The 9,599-nt window shown below is 43.9% G+C and overlaps 1 protein-coding gene across 1 annotated transcript in view; it reads right to left on the bottom strand.

Moving 5' to 3' along the window:
* Window positions 1-501: 501 nt before the first annotated feature.
* Window positions 502-9,599, bottom strand: part of tsnare1 (T-SNARE Domain Containing 1) — a 108,782-nt gene continuing 99,684 nt past the window's right edge. The window contains exon 11 of the mRNA XM_076279489.1: window positions 502-1,319. The gene's annotated coding sequence lies outside the window, so the exon portion shown is untranslated. The remainder of the gene's footprint in view (window positions 1,320-9,599) is intronic.

Consider the following 9,599-nt stretch of genomic DNA (forward strand, 5'->3'; position numbering starts at 1 on the left):
ACACACACACACACACACACACACACACGCACCCCACTCATTACAGGTCTCTCCACACCCGACCAGCAGGTTCAGAGGAAGCTTCTTCCCTGCTTCCCTTGACTCTAATGTAATAATAATATAAAAATAAAACATGTCAGTAAGCAAAGCAGGTTGATGTTTGATGCTTGTACTGTATGGTCTTTACTAAAACACAAATAAATGCTCACATCATCATAAATTAAATGTTTCTGGTCTTTTTGTATGTTTATGACAAACACAGCATTACAGGTGAATAAGAAAAAAAAAAGAAAACACCTTGTGCTATCACGGCTCATGATGCCCAATGCCGGTTTTGATTCACAATCTTATAATACAAAAAATAAACTAGACAGCAAATTACAAACACATTACATCAACTCACTTTTTAAATTATGCAAAGGAAAACAGCTACTTTTACAACTATTTGTTTTGGTAGCAGAGCACAATGTCTATAAATATTTCACATATAACCAGATTAAATAAAAACATACAATAAATAAATAAACAGTTTTGATATATATTTTTACAGCTTAATAAATATACAGTATGTATGCAGCAGATTGTCCACCAACCAAGCCCCAGTATCTCATATTACACATAGCCAGAACACATTATAATTTACTATAGTTCAGTGGCATAGATTCCAAACCATCTACTGTATGAATAACGAACAAAGGAACCACAGAAGCAGACGAAAAGGTATGTCCACTGTGCTGCTGAAGACTGCCAGAGGCTAAAGTTATGTTCATGTCATATAGGAGATGATTGAATAACCTTAATAGTGTTCTTAAACGGAAATAGATTTTGTTTTGAAATATGTGACCCTCTCTCTGTTATCTACTTTATCAGATTTACACTGTACGTTTCCTGCCTTGAATAGGTCAGCAAGGACATCAAGTAAATATGCACATAGCAAACTAAATACATTTCAGCACTCTGGATATGTTCAGTGGAAAGGTAGACTGCCTGTACTTAAGTCATAGTCTGCAAAGTGGAGTAATGTCACAGGTTTCATGTTAAATGAAATGGAGCTTGAAAACTAACATGTCAGGGGTTTTAAAGCCTGTACCAGTTGGTCACTGGCTGCGGATATGGATAGCAGATGGCCAAAGGTCAAGAGGTCACAAACAGAAGAATCGGACAGTCCAGACGTTTTTTTTAAAGGATGCTGGGTCATGAAGACACACACATTCAGAAGAACTCAGCGATCAGAAGCAGTTTTTCCGGACAGAGAAGAAGCTGCTGTTCACCAGGGGGTGGAGGGACAGGCAACCATCTTGTTTCAGCTGAGTCAGATCCTGAAATACACAATGAGCAGGCCACTGTGAGAGAAGAGGCATCTGCAGAGAACACAGCACCACTCTGAATACACACACACACACACACACACACACACACACACACGCACACACAAACACATTACTTGCACTCGATCAGTACAGAAGCCTGCACTTCATTCATTCTGATTGAGCCCCCCATCTGAATGTGGTATTCAGGAGCAAACACAACTCAACACTCAAATGCGAACCTGCAGACCTCACAAATGTACTTTAATAGCACAGTAAATTACGGACTCAAGAAAGAGGGTTGAGGGAATCAGAATGACACTCAGCTACTCCAGGCTGCCGTGAAAGTGAAACATTTACTGACCAACGTGTTGACTCTATCCAACCCCTCCCCCCCCCCCCCCCTCTGGAGTTTTTAATGGGCTTGAAAGCAAAGCTACGCCACTTATTTAATTCCAAGTCTGTGGTGAGATTTGGAGGAGTAATTTATGATAGTTGGTCAGAGTTAAAACTTTAATTAAGTCCAGGGGTCAAGAGTGAATAAGTTTTAAACAGGAGTGTGCATTAATCAACAGAGCTACTGGTTCCATAAAGGGCAAAGCTCATCTTTTCCATCTCAAATTATCTCCCACAGGTCAGCGCTGGTCTTTGGTGGAAGTAAAAAGGCAATGGAGGCAGCAGGACACAGGTCAGGTGATTTGCAGCGGGGACTTGGCTGGGAAGTACGCAACACTGTGTGGTGTCTTGTGGCAGAAGGTCTGCGTGTGGACACTGAATATAGGGATAGAACAGTCTCTTCTATGGACAAAACACTTCCGCAATCCGGGCAGCTGGAACTCTGTCCCCACTGGTGGAGTGATGTCTCTGTTCTGAATAGTGATACATGTGCTTGTCCCCACTGGTGGAGTGATGTCTCTGTTCTGAATAGTGATACATGTGCTTGTCCCCACTGGTGGAGTGATGTCTCTGTTCTGAATAGTGATACATGGAGTGATGTCTCTGTTCTGAATAGTGATACATGTGTTTGTCCCCACTGGTGGAGTGATGTCTCTGTTCTGAATAGTGATACATGTGCGTGTCCCCACTGGTGGAGTGATGTCTCTGTTCTGAATAGTGATACATGTGCTTGTCCCCACTGGTGTAGTGATGTCTCTGTTCTGAATAGTGATACATGTGCTTGTCCCCACTGGTGGAGTGATGTCTCTGTTCTGAATAGTGATACATGTGCTTGTCCCCACTGGTGGAGTGATGTCTCTGTTCTGAAAAGTGATACATGGAGTGATGTCTCTGTTCTGAATAGTGATACATGTGCGTGTCCCCACTGGTGGAGTGATGTCTCTGTTCTGAATAGTGATACATGTGCTTGTCCCCACTGGTGGAGTGATGTCTCTGTTCTGAATAGTGATACATGTGCTTGTCCCCACTGGTGGAGTGACGTCTCTGTTCTGAATAGTGATACATGTGCTTGTCCCCACTGGTGGAGTGACGTCTCTGTTCTGAATAGTAATACATGTGCTTGTCCCCACTGGTGGAGTGACGTCTCTGTTCTGAATAGTGATACATGTGCTTGTCCCCACTGGTGGAGTGATGTCTCTGTTCTGAATAGTGATACATGTGCTTAGCCTGGCGGCCCATCCTATATCATTGAAATGCATAGTCTGGAATCGAACCATTTGCCTCGCTTAATCCAAGGGGCGGCAGAGAATTGTCTTTCAAACTGCCTAGGCATGCAATAGGCCAGCGCTACGACCATATCTGTATCCGGTCGGCAAAACGGCAAATACATCCTTCTTCGAAAGGAATTACTTAAGTGCATTGTGTTGCTCAACTTTCAAAGAAAAGCACAACGCCAACTCCTCCAAAGTTGACGCCAACGCCGATTCAAACAACTGCTCTTCGTTCGCCATAGCCACCTTCCTTGTTGTTCACCGTCACAGGACTGTCGTTATCCTGTTAAGCCCGCCTTAAGACTCTCTAACAAAATAGAGCGCTGTGATTGGATGAAGTCAACAGTTTATTACACAATAAGGTTACTCACTGAACCACCTTGCTTATTGTCTTTGCACCTTGCTTATTGTGTCAGAGGATTCATATGATTTAAACTGGCATAGCTTACATATAGGCAGCGTTGCAGAACTGTTTGGATTTACATACAATTTGGTTCAATATAGCAAACAACTCATCTATTATATTTTACCACGTCTGCTCGCGGACCATTTGGGATAGCTTGCGGACCACCAGTGGTCCCCGGACCACACTTTGAGAAACACTGATCTAGAGCTTCAACTTCAACAGTTTCCTTTGTACTTTCCTAGATTTCCTTTCACCATAATATATTTTTTTGGATTCAGCAAAAAAAGAGATCTTAATGAGGAGTCATGTCACTGCACAGATGATAGTACACACAGCCAGGTTGGACACAGAGGTGTAGCTGCCTTCCCTGTGGTGGTGGTCTCAGGGGGCACCCTGGAACTAATCTGGACACGCTGAACTGATAAACCAGGAGAAAGCAGGAATGTTCCGGAGAGTGAAGTGACCTCCTCTTAAATCACACAAAACCTGCATTCACATGAGAACATCACTGGAACCAGGCATTCACATGAAAACATCCCTGGAACCAGGCATTCACATGAGAACATCCCTGGAATCAGGCATTCACATTAGAACATCCCTGGAACCTCTTTTGTTGCCCCCGTAAAAACAATCCGTCTGTAGCCTCAGGGATCTTTATGTTCCTCAAAGTATTTTGTCCCAATATAATCCATGCCTGCTGAAGATCGATCCCCTCACATAAATACACACACACACACACACACACACACACACACACACACACACACACACACACACACACACACACACACACAGCATTGCTAAAATAAAACAGGATCAGAGGGGACTATCCCAAGCCCAGCATCCCATGTCATCAAACAGGCGCAAATGAAGGGCTTAGCGTGTCACTGGACACCCGCTGCTCAGTAACCAGCTCCACTAACACCCCCTCTATCTACCCAAACACCTCTCTCTTTAGAGACTGTGAGGTGCAGTGGAGCAGTCACTTCCCATCATGCCCTCCTAAATGTCTCTTATCCTCCACCTTCACGACTCTTCCCCCATCCCCCCCCCCCCCCCCCGCCTGTCCCTTCGCCCCATCGTCCACCTTCCACCTCCAGCGACAGGGGCCTCGATTTGGCCTCCATTTCAGAGATGTGATTGAGTCCGGCAGGCTGTTTTGGTCAGTGCGTGTTGCAGTCTGGCTCCTGCAACCAGGAGTAGCGGTAACCTGAGTTTCACTGCATCAACAGCCTATGGGCATCTGGGGAGGGGGGGGGGGGGGAGGGGGTCACGTCATGGTGGACTGTGACTTCAGAAGCCCTCCTGTACACTCTTACTCCACCAAACCAAATCCCAGAGAGTCACAGAGAGTTGGGGGGTCATAATAGAGAGAGAGAGAGAGAGAGAGAGAGAGAGAGAGAGAGAGAGAGAGAGAGAGATTGAAGAGAGAGAGAAGTGCTGAGAGCTTTTTTACTGTATGATGTATATTTTTCCCACCACAGACACCTTGTTCCTTAAGGGCTCTGAAGGGAAATCTGTGAAAGAGTTACTCTGACCTCCAACCAAAACAACATCCACAGCAGGCCATTACTCTCTGCGGAGATCTATGCCTTTCATAACACGTGATACAAAAAACGAAAAACAAATAAGACAAGTAGCAACATGGAAACACATCTGATGAATGCAAACACATGGGGACAAGAAAAACAAAATACCCAGACAATGAAGCAGAGTGAGAGAGAGACATACACACAGATAGAAAGAGAGACACAGAGAGAGAAGTTGTATGTGTATGAGATAGAGATAGAGAGAGAAAGAGAGAGAGTGAGTGTGTGTGTGTGTGTGTGTGTGTGTGTGTGTGCATGTGGGTGTGTGTGTGTCTATGTGTGTGTAGCAGACAGGGAGAGTAGGAGCCAATGAGACTTGAGGTCCACTTGCCGTGTCTATCCATGAGGGCAGTGAGGGCAGCTAGAGCAGCGGCAGCCAGGACAGTGAGGAGTTTGTCAGTGTGAGAGGAGCGCCTCCGTCTTTAATGAATCACAACTGCGCCATTCATTAGGAAGGATGAAATATTTAGCAGCACTATTAGAACACTGGACAGGGCTCCTTGGGCTCCTCCATAGAACAGTGACACTACCCTCATCAGCTGTGCTGTGCAACACACACACACACACACACACACACACACACACACACACACACACACACACATAAACACACACACACACACACACACACACACACACTCACAGGGATGGACTGGGACCAAAAAAAGGCCCTGGACTTTCTACCAAAAGGACTTTCGGCCCACTACAATATGGGACCCAAAGTTAGCATGGTTCTCCTGTCACGATACGCCAGAAGACGAGAAAATCACCTTTTTAAGTAAATTGTCACATGCGATAGTGTGAGGGCACAGCTATTATTAACCTTACGGTAGCATGACTTTGAAGCGGATGACTGACTATGTGCAGTTTTATCAACCGTGCAGTGCCTTTTTCAGTGTCTTTTTCTGCCCCCTAGTTAATACCTTGGATGGTCATAAGGTGTCACTATAGAATATAATTAATGTATTTCGGGGGAAGTAAGGTGAAAGGAAGTTCTGTGTACACAGATTGTGTATACTTTTAAAATGCGCTACGTCAATGGAAAACTTCTCCTGGTCCCTAAAATGACGCCAGGATATTTCGAAAAGTTCGTGCTTTTGACCGTTCGTGACCTGAAAGGCAAGTCTTTACATTCATATTCGGTTACATCTGCCAAGAGCGATAGAGAGCTGACACATTGGTACGGGTAATGAGTAGCCTAATGAGTACATTAGCTCTAGCCTACCGTAAAACGTTATAGCGGCGTGGACAAAGGGAATGACTGCTAATGTGTTGAATCTTCACCTAAATAATGTCAGGGTTTAACAGTCAAAACGTATGTTTATCCGTGAAATTTGTTCACAATATGAAAGTGTAGACTGTATACTGTCGAATTATGCGAAAATGTGAAATTTGACATTTTAACCCGTACGTTTGTTTATCGTGGATTTTCTCAAAATAGCACTGTGCTCAAAGCGACTAGTTTTGCCTTGCAGGGTCATATGCAGTTCTCGTGCACACACACACACCCTTGCTGTCTCGTATACTTTGCCAATCAAGGTATCACATTCAAAGTAGGTGGTCACATTTAACAAAAAATTGTTATTATTGACTGGGTGCTACTGTACAATTTGCACCCTGTGGCAGAGAATACTTTGGGGCCTCCAAAATGCTAGGGGGGTCTGGGAGCATGCCCACCCGGGCAGAACATTTTGAAAAAGAATCCCTTAAATTATGACTTCTAGTGAATTTTGTGGAATCTAATTGATTATAGCATATTACAATACAGCCTATATTCAACTCATTTTAAGCAAGTCTAATGGGAGTGTGATCTCATCACATTTTGATTAAGCCTGAGTGACGCACATTTATGTGTAGACTGTACGCCTACTACCCCTACACACACAGACTCTCTCACACACACACACACACACTCTCACTGCCTGCTGTAGACTCTGTGGTATTAGTTGACAATAAGGTTGCCTTCACACTTGGTCCATTTAACTGGACCGTACCCGTGTGCGACCCCCCCCCCCCCCCCAGCCCTGACTCTCTGGTTCACATTACATTTTTGTCCGTTTATGTCATAAATACTAGCTTCTACTTACCAATATCGCTTGGCAACGTCGCAAAAACGTCAGTTTATTTCCTGGTTTTGGAACGACCGTACCCCAGACCACTGTTTTCTGCCGGACCCTGGTCCGGACCTGGGTCCACCCCCGGGTTCGGTAGACTGCGTTATCAAAAACTATCAAAAATCACCGAACCATCGGTCTAAAAGAACTCAGGTCCGGAACAAACTGTCTAGAGTGAATGCGCCCTAAGAGTAGGAGGACTTTCTACACTCAGGTATCATTAAAGCTCATCTCCGCTCCTCCAACCATTCTTCATAAGTGTGTTTTCATCCAGCTTTTACCTGCGGCCTGCACTTATAAAATCTACTGGTACCTGCCACCTGCTTTTTGCACGAAATGATTCATTACAATTCTATTTAACAAACCCATGTGGACTGATGTGGTGTAAGTGGGCGACCGAGGAGGGATGATATGTTGGAAGGGTCTACTTAAGGATGTCCAAAGTGCAGGTGACAGCACTGATGAGAGGAGTCTCGCAGTTACACAATAGACTGATGGAGAGAGGAGAGGAGAGCAGAGGAGAGGAGGGGAGGAGAGAGGAGAGGAGAGGAGAGGAGGGGAGAGGAGGGGAGGGAGTGTGTGAGAGGGAGGGAGGTGATTAGCTGAGTAAGAGAGAGTACAGTAGGTGGAGAGGAGAGGAGAGTCCAGGGATTAAAGTGAAAAAAAATCGTTTGACTGAACTTTTTTCAGGCCATAAGTCATACGTTGTTCATATCTACCTATAGAGATAGCACCCCTTTTGCGGTCGCGACCTATTGGTTTTTAATGTACAAAAAGATGCAAACAGCAAAGTAAAGGGAGTATTCGCCTTATTCACACAGCGGCCATTGTTTAAACCAAAACAAGGCTACAGGGTACACTTACTATATAATTAATGCCACCTACAGGTGAATGCATAGAACATAACAATCCTATGGTTTGTGTACCCTGTAGCCTCGTTTTAGCCGCCAATGGCCGCCATGTGAATAAGACGAATTGAGAGTGTTCTTGATTGAGATTGAGTTTTCCTGATGAACAAAAATATATTTTAGTACCATCCCTGACCATTGCTGATTAGCCATTGCTGTTCTTTTCTACTGCAGCAATATTGTAGAAAGGCTTTAACACACTCTTATTTAATTACTTCAGGCCAAAAGTGTTTAAAGGGGAGACTTTTTTCTTGTTAATATGCAATTCAACACCAAGTAAAATCTATAAAATCAAGTTAGCAAGACTTCCCATTTCCTCATCAAAGTCAAGACTTCCCATTTCCTCATCAGAACATTCTAGATATTGTTCATATTTCCATTTGTTGCCTCATCCGCATTTAATGATAACATGGTAATTTTGAGTTTTACAGACAACTCAGTTTTCCAATGAGCAGCAATACTGTGTGTGCTCATGCAGGAGGTCTGCGCATTTGTAACGACAATCTGGAGACGGCGCTTTTGTCTTCAGCAACAGATTGTATAAGGTTGACAAGAGGTTGCGATATGGTTAAGGACAGGTCGTGTTGCGCTATGAAAGAACATGCGTAGCCTACTTTCTAAACGTAAAAACGGTCAGCCATAGATAAACGTAGCCTACCTCTGTCGTGGTGGCTAGTTGCACCAGGTAGGGAAGATGTCCTGAAGTGCACGAACGTTAACCTTATGGCGGTCTTCTGATTGGTGGCGTGCTAAAACGTTTTCCTATTGCATCCATAAACAATTTTCTTGCAGCGAACCGCGCAAAAGCAAACTCCTGGCACTTTATTTTCTTTACACCATGGCTTGTTAGTTCTCCCCCGTTTCCAACAGCTGCCCATCTGCATTTATTTTTTAACTTTTGACACCTGCCTTCCTTTAGCAACAACGCATCCATGAAAGCTAGTGGCCTTGCCAAATAGACGCACACAAATCATGACGCTAATATGCGAGGTTCTGGTAGGCCCACTGGTTATGGTTTTGTGCTATAAATTAATAATATTTTATAGCAAAGTTTTAAGTTGACTATTTTAATTGTATGGTTATTTTTTGTCAACATACACTCACAACCTATTGTCGTTAAAAGTGAGGCCTAAGCAAAATAGGCTACAAAGGCTGTCTGTGCGTCACAAACACTACTGACCCCCTTACTCGACACGCTCAGTCAAAACCTTCCGTCGCAAATTGTGAAAAACATTGTTGTATGTCATAACAGACGGGATAATAAATTCCATAGGCTACGGTTTATATTGCGTCGCTTTACACATAATGTTAGTTGCATTGATTAAAAACTGTAACAATAATAGTAGCCTACATCGGGTGGCATAGCAGGCTATCTGTTCAAGTCATAGGTGACACCCAAAATTAATGACCTCCCCTGACAAGTGTTCGCGATAGTAAGTGTCTACATTGATGCACGGAAAGAACACAGCCTCCGAATTCGCACATAGAGCTCACAATATCATATCCAAAAAAGTTAAACGGATTGGCCAACCTCATCAGCTGTCTCGATTGTGTCACTATAATCCAACTTTTAGACCGTTATAGTCCTCCATACGTGTTCTTTTTTTT

Source organism: Alosa pseudoharengus, unplaced genomic scaffold, assembly GCF_046254945.1.
Source record: "Alosa pseudoharengus isolate Yale_2024_CS ecotype anadromous, Long Island Sound unplaced genomic scaffold, YU_APseudo_1.1 YU_APseudo_1.1_scf_12, whole genome shotgun sequence".
Lineage (NCBI taxonomy): Eukaryota > Metazoa > Chordata > Actinopteri > Clupeiformes > Clupeidae > Alosa > Alosa pseudoharengus.